Source organism: Bos indicus x Bos taurus, chromosome 7 (genome assembly GCF_003369695.1).
Source record: "Bos indicus x Bos taurus breed Angus x Brahman F1 hybrid chromosome 7, Bos_hybrid_MaternalHap_v2.0, whole genome shotgun sequence".
NCBI lineage: Eukaryota > Metazoa > Chordata > Mammalia > Artiodactyla > Bovidae > Bos > Bos indicus x Bos taurus.
The window spans coordinates 51,096,169-51,105,766 of NC_040082.1; positions in this window are offsets into that span (position 1 = coordinate 51,096,169).

Sequence of the window (9,598 nt, forward strand, 5' to 3'; positions counted from 1 at the left end):
ATACATTGACATGAATCAGTCATAGGTGTATATGCGTCCCCCATCCTGAACCCCCATCACCCTCCCTTCCCATCTCATCCCTCAGGATTGTCCCAGTGCATCAGCTTTGAGTGCTCTGTTTCATGCATCAGACTTGGACTGGTGATCTATTTCACATATGGTAATATACATATTTCAATGCTATTCTCTCAAATCATCCTACCCTTGTCTTCTCCCACAGAGTCCAAAAGTCTGTTCTTTATATCTATGACTCTTTCACTGTCTTGCATAAAGGGTCATTATTACCATCTTTCTAAATTCCATATATATGTGCTAGTATACTGTATTGGTGTTTTTCTTTCTGACTTACTTCACTCTGTATAATAGGCTCCAGTTTCATCCACCTCATTAGAACTGATTCAAATGGGTTATTTTTAATAGCTGAGTAGTATTCCATTGTGTATATTTACCACAGCATTCTTATCCATTTATCTACTGATGGACATCTAGGTTGCTTCCATGTCCTAGCTATGGTAAACTGTGCTGTGATGAACACAGCACAGTACATGTGTCTCTTTAAATTCTGATTTCCTTGGTGTATATGCCCAGCACCAGTAATTGCCCAATTACTTCTTTTACCTTACATTTCTATTAACTCCTCTAATGATATACAGACAAATGAATTAGAAAATACAGATCAAAAACAATCCTTATGGACATCATTGGTATCTGAATATACCTGACCAAATATAAATATCAAAATTAATGGTAAAAGATTTTCTGGTCTCCTAGATACTGGATCTGATATCACTATTATTTCCAAACACTTGTGGCCCAAATCTTGGACTATACAAAAAATTTCTTGCCAAATTACAGGAGTTTCTCAAACCAAAATACAAGAAGCCTATCAAAGTATTCAAATTTATCCTTGTGAGAGACCAAAAGGCCAGCCTACAACATTAGAACCTTATGTGATAGATGTACCCCTTAATCTAATAGGAAGGGATTTACTTATGCAATGGTAAACTCAGATATACATTCCACATTTTTCTTAGAGGCCACTGCTCATTTAACAAACAATGCAATTATTAAAATAACTTGGAAAAATGACGAGCCTATTTGGACAGAGCAGTGGCCCCTTACAAAAGAAAAATTACAAACTGCTAAAGAACTTATAGATACACAATTGAAATGAAAACATATTGAGAAATCTTATTCCCTTTGGAACTCTCCCATTTTTGTTATAAAAAAGAAATCTGGCAAATGGCATCCTTCAGTTCAGTTCAGTCGCTCAGTCATGTCCGACTCTTTGCGACCCCATGAATCGCAGCACACCAGGCCTCCCTGTCCATCACCAACTCCCGGAGTTCACTCAAACTCACGTCCATTGAGTCGGTGATGCCATCCAGCCATCTCATCCTCTGTCGTCCCCTTCTCCTCCTGCCCCCAATCCCTCCCAGCATCAGAGTCTTTTCCAATGAGTCAGCTCTTCGCATGAGGTGGCCACAGTACTGGAGTTTCAGCTTTAGCATCATTGCTTCCAAAGAACACCCAGGACTAATCTCTTTTAGAAGGGACTGGTTGGATCTCCTTGCAGTCCAAGAGACTCTCAAGAGTCTTCTCCATCTCTTACCAGACCTTAAAAAAGTTAATGCATCTATAATACCTATGGGTACATTACAGCCAGAAATCCCATCACCTACCATTATTCCTCAAAACTGGCATATTATTATTATAGATTTACAAGATTGTTTTTTAAATATACCTTTGCACCCTCTAGACCGAGAGAGATTTGCTTTCTCTCTTCTTTATCCTAATCACACCGGGCCTCATAAACGGTACCAATAGACTGTACTACCTCAAAAAATGATAAATTCTCCCACCATGTGCCAATACTATATAGCCAAAGCCCTTAAACCTGTAAGAATACAATTTCTTGACTTTCTTGTTATTCATTACATGGATGATATATTGTTTTCAGCTCCATCTGTTTTAGAAACTCAATACATGTTTAATATAGCTCAACAATGCTTGAAAGACTGGATTAATCATTGCCCCTGAAAATATTCAAACCTCTACACCTTACCATTACTTAAGATTTGTTGTTAATAGACAACATATTACTAACACAGATTCGTACTGATAAATTATCAACCTTAAATGATTTTCAATTTTAGATGATATAAATTGGGTTAGATCTTCTTTAGACATTGCTAATTATCAACTGACTAATCTATTTAATACTTTGAAAGGAGATCTCAATTTAAATAGCTCTCGTTTACTTTCACAAGAAACACGAGAAAAACTCTATTTAATACAAAATAAATTGCAAAAGTGATTTCTTACACATATTAGACTTAATTTACCTCTAAAATTATTTATACTCCCCTCTCTTCATTCTCCCACAGGACTTCTTGTCCAACAAAAACACCCAATAAAATGGATCTATACCCATTTTAGAGGGATAAAATCACTTACATCCTATCTTAATTTAATCATTCTAATCATTATCAATAAAAGAAATAAAACTAAAACTTTAATTGGCTCCAATCCTTATAAAATTGTAATACCTATTAATAAATCTTGAGGACACATTACAAACTTCTACTGATTTCCAAATAACTTTTCTGGAATATTTTGGAGAAATTTCGTTTCATTATCCTTCTAACAAGCTCTGGAATTTCTTCAAAAATACTGAGTTTATTATCTCCCACATCGTCAACTCACAGCCTATACCTCAAGCTGATGTTTTCTATATAGATGAGAGTAAAAACGCCAAAGCATCATTCTGGTCTCTCAAAAAATATGAAGTCTTTTATACTAAATTTCATTCTGCTCAACAAAACAAATTATATGGTCTTATTCAAGTTATTCGCCTACATCCTTAATCTATTAATATAGTCTCTGACTCCTTATATTGTTTTTGTATTATAAAATATAGAAACTTCCACTATAAACTCCAATCAACCTATTATTCAATAACTTTTTTTCAAACTACAATCTATTATTAGAAACCACACTCTTTCCATTTATATTACCCATATTTGAACACATTCCTGCCTTCCTGGCCCTATGACTCATGGAATAAACAAGCTGATAAACTTTTTACTTTTTACTTTTGCTACTCCCAAGAAACAATATGCTTTATTACACAATAGTCCTGGGTCCTTACACCAAATTTGAAAAATTCCATACTGCCATACCAAAAAAAAAAAAAATCATTAAAAATTTCTCTACTTGTAGGCCCCTACATCTTTAACCCATTACACAAGGTATCAATCCTTGAGGACTACAACCCAATGAACTATGACAGATGAATGTAACTCACTGCCCTGAACTTTCTCCCTCTTCCTTCCTACATGTCTCAATTGATACAAATTCTTCTTTTATATGGGCCACACCTCTCCGAGGTGAAACTACACAACATATTATAACCCACCTGTTAACTTGCTTTACAGTAATGAAAACTCCTAGTTCTATAAAAACAGACAATGGCCCTGCCTGTATTTCTAGACACTTCAAACAATTTTTACACTCATTTTCTATTAAACATGTTACAGGTATTCCTTATAATCCACAGACACAAAACATAGTCAAACGGACACATCACACACTGAAACTAAAAATAATAATCAAAATTTAAAAAGGGGGAATACACAGGAACACTACTATCTTCCTTATCTAAAGCAGACTTTACTAGATTCCAACATAAGTTATTTTCTAAAGCTATAACTATTGTTAATACAGCTTTATTTGTTTTAAATTTTTTAAACTTACCACAAGGAGATATTTTGACAACAGCAGAAAAACATTTTGAGACATTGAAAGATACCTCCCTTCCTCTGCCCATTTGGTATCAAGATGGGTTGACTAAACAATGGAAATCTGAAAAATTAATATTACAGAGAAAAAGATATGCTTATATTTCTCCAGATGGATCCAACGAAGTCAGTTGGCTCCTTCTTCGAAAGATCTGCCCCCAGGGAACTACCGGCATTCAAGATAGGAAAAGGCAAAATCCCCAGAAAGAAGAGGTTCCAATACAAGCCATAGTGGCTTTAGAGATTTCCAAAAAACACCGCACTCAGCGTCATCTACCTCATGATCTCCCTGCTTGGAAACAGATTAAAAACCCTTGCTAATCAAGCTGAAAATCTGGTTTCTCAACAGGAAATGCCTCAGAATCCAGAAAATATTTTTGTCGCTATGCTTGCTTTGCTTGCTTTTGCTCCCCCTGCTCAAGCTGAATTAATTAATCATACTTATTGGGCTTATATACCCAACCCCTTTACTGCAGGTTGTAAAATGAAGACAGAAAGAAGGATGCAGGGGACCCAAGTCTCTAGTGGAACAAGGGTATTTCATTAGCAGAAATGCATGCTTATATATCTTCAGTAAAATAATTATTCAGCCATTACAAAGAATGAAATTCCACCAGTTGCAACAAAATCTAATAAACACAAGGTCGCTGAAGAGAGTCACTGAAGGGAGTGACTAAAAGGAATCCAAGCAGGTGCCCTTTCCCATGGTCTCAGTCCTGAGAACTGCATGCAGCTCTACTCGTTCCTGTATTCCAGGAACTGCTAAGGAACACAGAGTCCTTGAGAAATGGCACACAAAGGACAATGCAACATATTGGATCCCTTAAAGTTGAATGTCCCCTGACAGTATGGCAGTTCTATTTCCAGTTTTTAAAGGAATCTCCACACTGTTCTCCATAGTGGCTATACTAGTTTGCATTCTCACCAATGGTGTAAGAGGGTTCCCTTTTTTTCCACACTCTCTCCAGCATTTATTGTTAGTAGACTTTTTGATAGCAGCCATTCTGACTGGCATGAGATAGTACCTCATTGTGGTTTTGATTTTCATTTCTCTGATAATGAGTGATGTTGAGCATCTTTTCATGTGTTTGTTAGCCATTTATATGTCTTCTTTGGAGAAATGTCTGTTTGATTGGGTCACTTATTTTTCTGGTATTGAGCTGCATGGGCTGCTTGTATACTTTTGAGATAAATCTTTGTCAGTTGCTTTGTTTGCTGTTATTTTCTCCCATTCTGAACTCTGTCTTTTCACCTTGCTTATAGTTCCCTTCATTGTGCAAAAGCTTTTAAATTTAATTAGGTCTGTTTATTTTTGCTTTTATAACTACTCTGGGAGGTGGGTCATAGAGGATCCTGATATGATTTTTGTCAGAGAGTGTTTTTCCTATTTTTCCTCAAAGAGTTTTATAGTTTCTGGTCTTACATTTAGATCTTTAATCCGTTTTGAGTTTATTTTTGTGAATGGTGTTAGAAAGTGTTCTAGTTTCATTCTTTTACAGGTGGTTGACCAGTTATCTAAGCACCACTTGTTAAAGAGATTGTCTTTATTCCATTGTATATTCTTGCCTCCTTTGTCAAAGATAAGGTGTCCATAGGTGCATGGATTTATCTCTGGGCTTTCTATTTTGTTCCATTGATCTATATTTCTGTCTTTGTGCCGGTACCATACTGTCTCGATGACTGTAGCTTTGTTAGTAAAGTCTGAAGTCAGGCAGGTTGATTCCTCCAGTTCCACTCTACTTTCTCAAGATTGCTTTGGCTGTTTGAGGGTTTTTGTATTTCCATACAAATTGTGAAATTATTTTTTCTAGTTCTGTGAAAAATACTGTTGGAAGCTTGATAGGACTTGCATTGAATCTATAGATCGCTTTGGGTAGTATACTCATTTTCACTATATTGATTCTTCTGACCCACGAACAGAGTATATTTCTCCATCTATTTGTGCCATCTTTGATTTATTTCATCAATGTTTTCTAGTTTTCTATATATAGGTCTTTTGTTTCCTTAGGTAGATTTATTCCTAAGTATTTTATTCTTTTCCTTGCAATGGTGAATGAAATTGTTTCCTTAATTTCTCTTTCTGTTTTCTCATTGTTAGTGTATAGGAATGCAAGGGATTTCTGTGTGTTAATTTTATATCCTGCAACTTTACTATATTCATTGATTAACTCTAGTATTTTTCTAGTGGTACCTTTAGGGTTTTATATGCAGAGGATCATATCATCTGCAAACAGTGAGAGTTTTACTTCTTCTTTTCCAATCTGGATTTCTCTTATTTCTTTTTCTTCTCTTATTGCTGTGGCTAAAACTTCCAAAACTATGTTGAATAGTAGTGGTGAGAGTGGGCACCCTTGTCTTGTTCCTGAATTTAGGGGAAATGCTTTCAGTTTTTTTCCATTGAGAATAATGTTTGCTGTTTATCATATATGGCTTTTATTATATTGAGGTATGTTCCTTCTTTGCTTGCTTTCTGGAGGGTTTTTATTATAAATAGCTGTTGAATTTTGTCAAAGGCTTTCTCTGCATCTATTGAGATAATTGTATGGTTTTTAATCTTTCAATTTGTTAATGTGGTATATCACATTGATTGATTTGCAAATATTGAAGAATCCTTGCATCCCTGGGATAAAGCCCACTTGGTCATGATGTATGATGATGTATGATCTTTTTAATATGTTGTTGGATTCTGTTTCATGCATAGAATGGATCCAGATCTATTTCTTTCGTGCATAGGAAACTTATGCATGAAATGGATCCAGATCTGTTTCTTTCATCAGATCTAATTTCAATTTAACTGTAATTTTACACAACTCATTTTAGAACTGGTTACTGATGAAAAATTAAATGTCAGTTTTAAAAATACAACATCACTTTCTTTATATCCTATAAAAGTTAAGAGTGAATATCCTGAGCTTTGTTGAAATTGCTTTAAATAGCTTCTTAAGAAACTTAAGTAAATATTGTTTGGGTTGTTTTTTATTTAAATAAAACAACAGAAAAAGTTTTAAACATACATTATCCTCTGAGGCAGCTTTATCCTCTGGAGACAAGATTAGATGAGTTAACCAGCAAGGGGCATATTAAAACCTATAAAACTACAGGAACACAATTCTTTCAAAATAATCAGGTAGGTGTTTCTTACTGGGAATTGTTATTTTACTCAATTATAATTGCAAAAACAATACCTTGTGAGTGAAAAAATAACAATTAACTATATTAATCACCTATTTGCTCAATTTCAATAAACAAGTACAGTTTTCTAATTTTTTCTTTTTTATGTTGTATTTGCATTTACTTAATTTATTAAAATTAATTTTATGAGAAATTTTTATCATTTAATTTTCTAGTAATGCATTTTTCATTTTATAAAATTATTGATCTTTGAAGGGTTGAACATTAAAAAAATAATTGGTCTTTAGATAAAAGTGGTTAAAGAACTCCACTTGAGAGTTTGGTGACTTTATGGCTAAAGGTGGAGTCACTAGGGAGATAAAGGAAGAATAGCATTGTTGAGCCTCATAACAAAATAAATCTCCTTGGACTAAAACTGGGCCATCGGGAAGAGGAGTTGGCTTGTGTGGAGAGGTGCTTGGTTGAATTTGGACCTTTCGATTGTAAGATGATAGAAAATTCAGATACAGGGTCTAGCAGGAGATTGGAGAGAAGGGACTGAAGCTCAGGTCATGGAAAAGCACAAGAAATCATTTGCACAGATGTTGTAGTTGGGTCATGAAAATGACAAGACATTTAAAAGAACGAATATCCTATGAAAACTGAGCATGCAGATTTTATCACAGAGTGACTTTCAATAAAATTGGTTCACACTTTTCACAAATGTTGTTATTTTCCAAACTGATTTAAAGTTTTCTAAAGAGCTGGGCTTAGAAAAGAAAGGAACTAGAGGTCAAAATGCCAACATTCATTGGATCATAGAGAAAGTAAGGAAATTCCAGAAAAACATCTACTTCTGCTTCATTGACTATGCTAAAGTCTTTGACTATGTGGATCACAACAAACTGGAAAATTCTTAAAGATGGAAGTACCAGAATATCTTACTTGTCTCCTAAGAAACCTGTAGGCAGGTAAAGAAGCAACAGTTAGAATTGGACATGGAACAATGGACTGGTTCAAAATTGAGAAAGGAGTCTGACAAGGCTGTATATTGTCACCCTGCTTATTTAATTTCTATGAAGAGTACATCATGTGAAATGTGGGGCTAAATGAACCACAAGCTGGAATCAAGATTGCCAGGAAAAATATCAGCAACCTTAGATATGCAGATGATACTACTCTAATGGCAGAAAGTAGAGAGAAACTTAAGAGCCTCTTGCTGGAGCTGAAAGAAGAGAGTGAAAAACCTGGCTTGAAACTCAGCATGAAAAAAATGAAGATCATGGCATCCAGTCCCATCATTTCATGGCATATAGAAGGGGGAAAAGTTGAAGCAGTGATAGATTTCATTTTCTTAGTCTCCAAAATCACTATGAACAGTGAGTGCAGTCGTTAAAGTAAAAGACACTTGCTCCTTGGAAGGAAAACTATGAAAAACTTCGACAGTGTATTAAAAAGAAGAGACATCACTTTGCTGCCAAAGATCTGTATAGTCAAAGCTATGGTTTTTCCAGTAGTCACGTATGGATGTGAGAGTTGGACCATAAAGAAGTGCTAAGCACTAAAGAATTGATGTTTTTGGATGGTGGTTCTGAAGTCTCCTGAGAGTCCCTTGGACTGCAAGATCAAATCAGTTGATCCTAAGGAAAATAGCCCTGAATATTTATTGGAAGGACTGATGCTGAAGCTGAAGCTCCAATACTTTGGCCACCTGATGCAAAGAGCTGACTCATTGGAAAAGACCCTGATAATGGGAAAGATTGAAAGTGAAAGGAGGAGGGGGTGGCAGAGGATGAGATGGTTAGATAGCATCACCAGCTCATTGGACATGAATTTGCCCAAACTCCAGGAGATAGCGAAGGACAGGGAAGCCTGGCATGCTGCAGTTCATGGATTCACAAAGAGACATGACTGAGCAACTGAACGACTATTCTCCCTCCAGCTCTGTACTCCTGCACAAGGCCATCTGAATGTGAACTCCTTGAGAATAGAGGCTTTATCTGCCTAGTACCTGGAACGGTGTCTGGCATAGTATGCTGCTGCTATGTCGCTTCGTGTCCGACTCTGTGCGACCCCATAGACGGCAGCCAACCAGGCTTCCCATCCCTGGGATTCTCCAGGCAAGAACACCGGAGTGGGTTGCCATTTCCTTCTCCAATGCATGAAAGTGAAAAGTGAAAGTGAAGTCGCTCAGTCGTGTCCGACTCTAGCAACCCCATGGACTGCAGCCTATCAGGCTCCTCTGCCCATGGGATTTTCTAGGCAAAAGTACAGGAGTGGGGTGCCATTGCCTTCTCCTCTGGCATAGTATAGGCACCCAATAAATGTTTGTTATACAAATCAATAGGTTTTATTTGCCTGTGCTCTGAAAAAAAAAAATCTTACTGTTTTATAGACAATAAGTAGATCTGGAGATCAGAAAACAGAGGATTGCCAGATTATATCTAAAAGGTTGATACAAAGTGAGTATCAGCTAATTTAAACATCTGAAAAAATAAGCAGGAAAATTGGCTCCCATTTGAGGAATCGTTTTCTAATTTTGCAAATAAAATTTTATTTTGATACATTATTTGTCCATGAATGCTTCTAGGCTCTGTTATTTCTAGTCCCTTCTGGGTTTGTAGACAACATAAGGTTGTGGTTAGGAGCAGGGTCATTGAGTCTAAATTGCAACCCTCCTTTGTAAA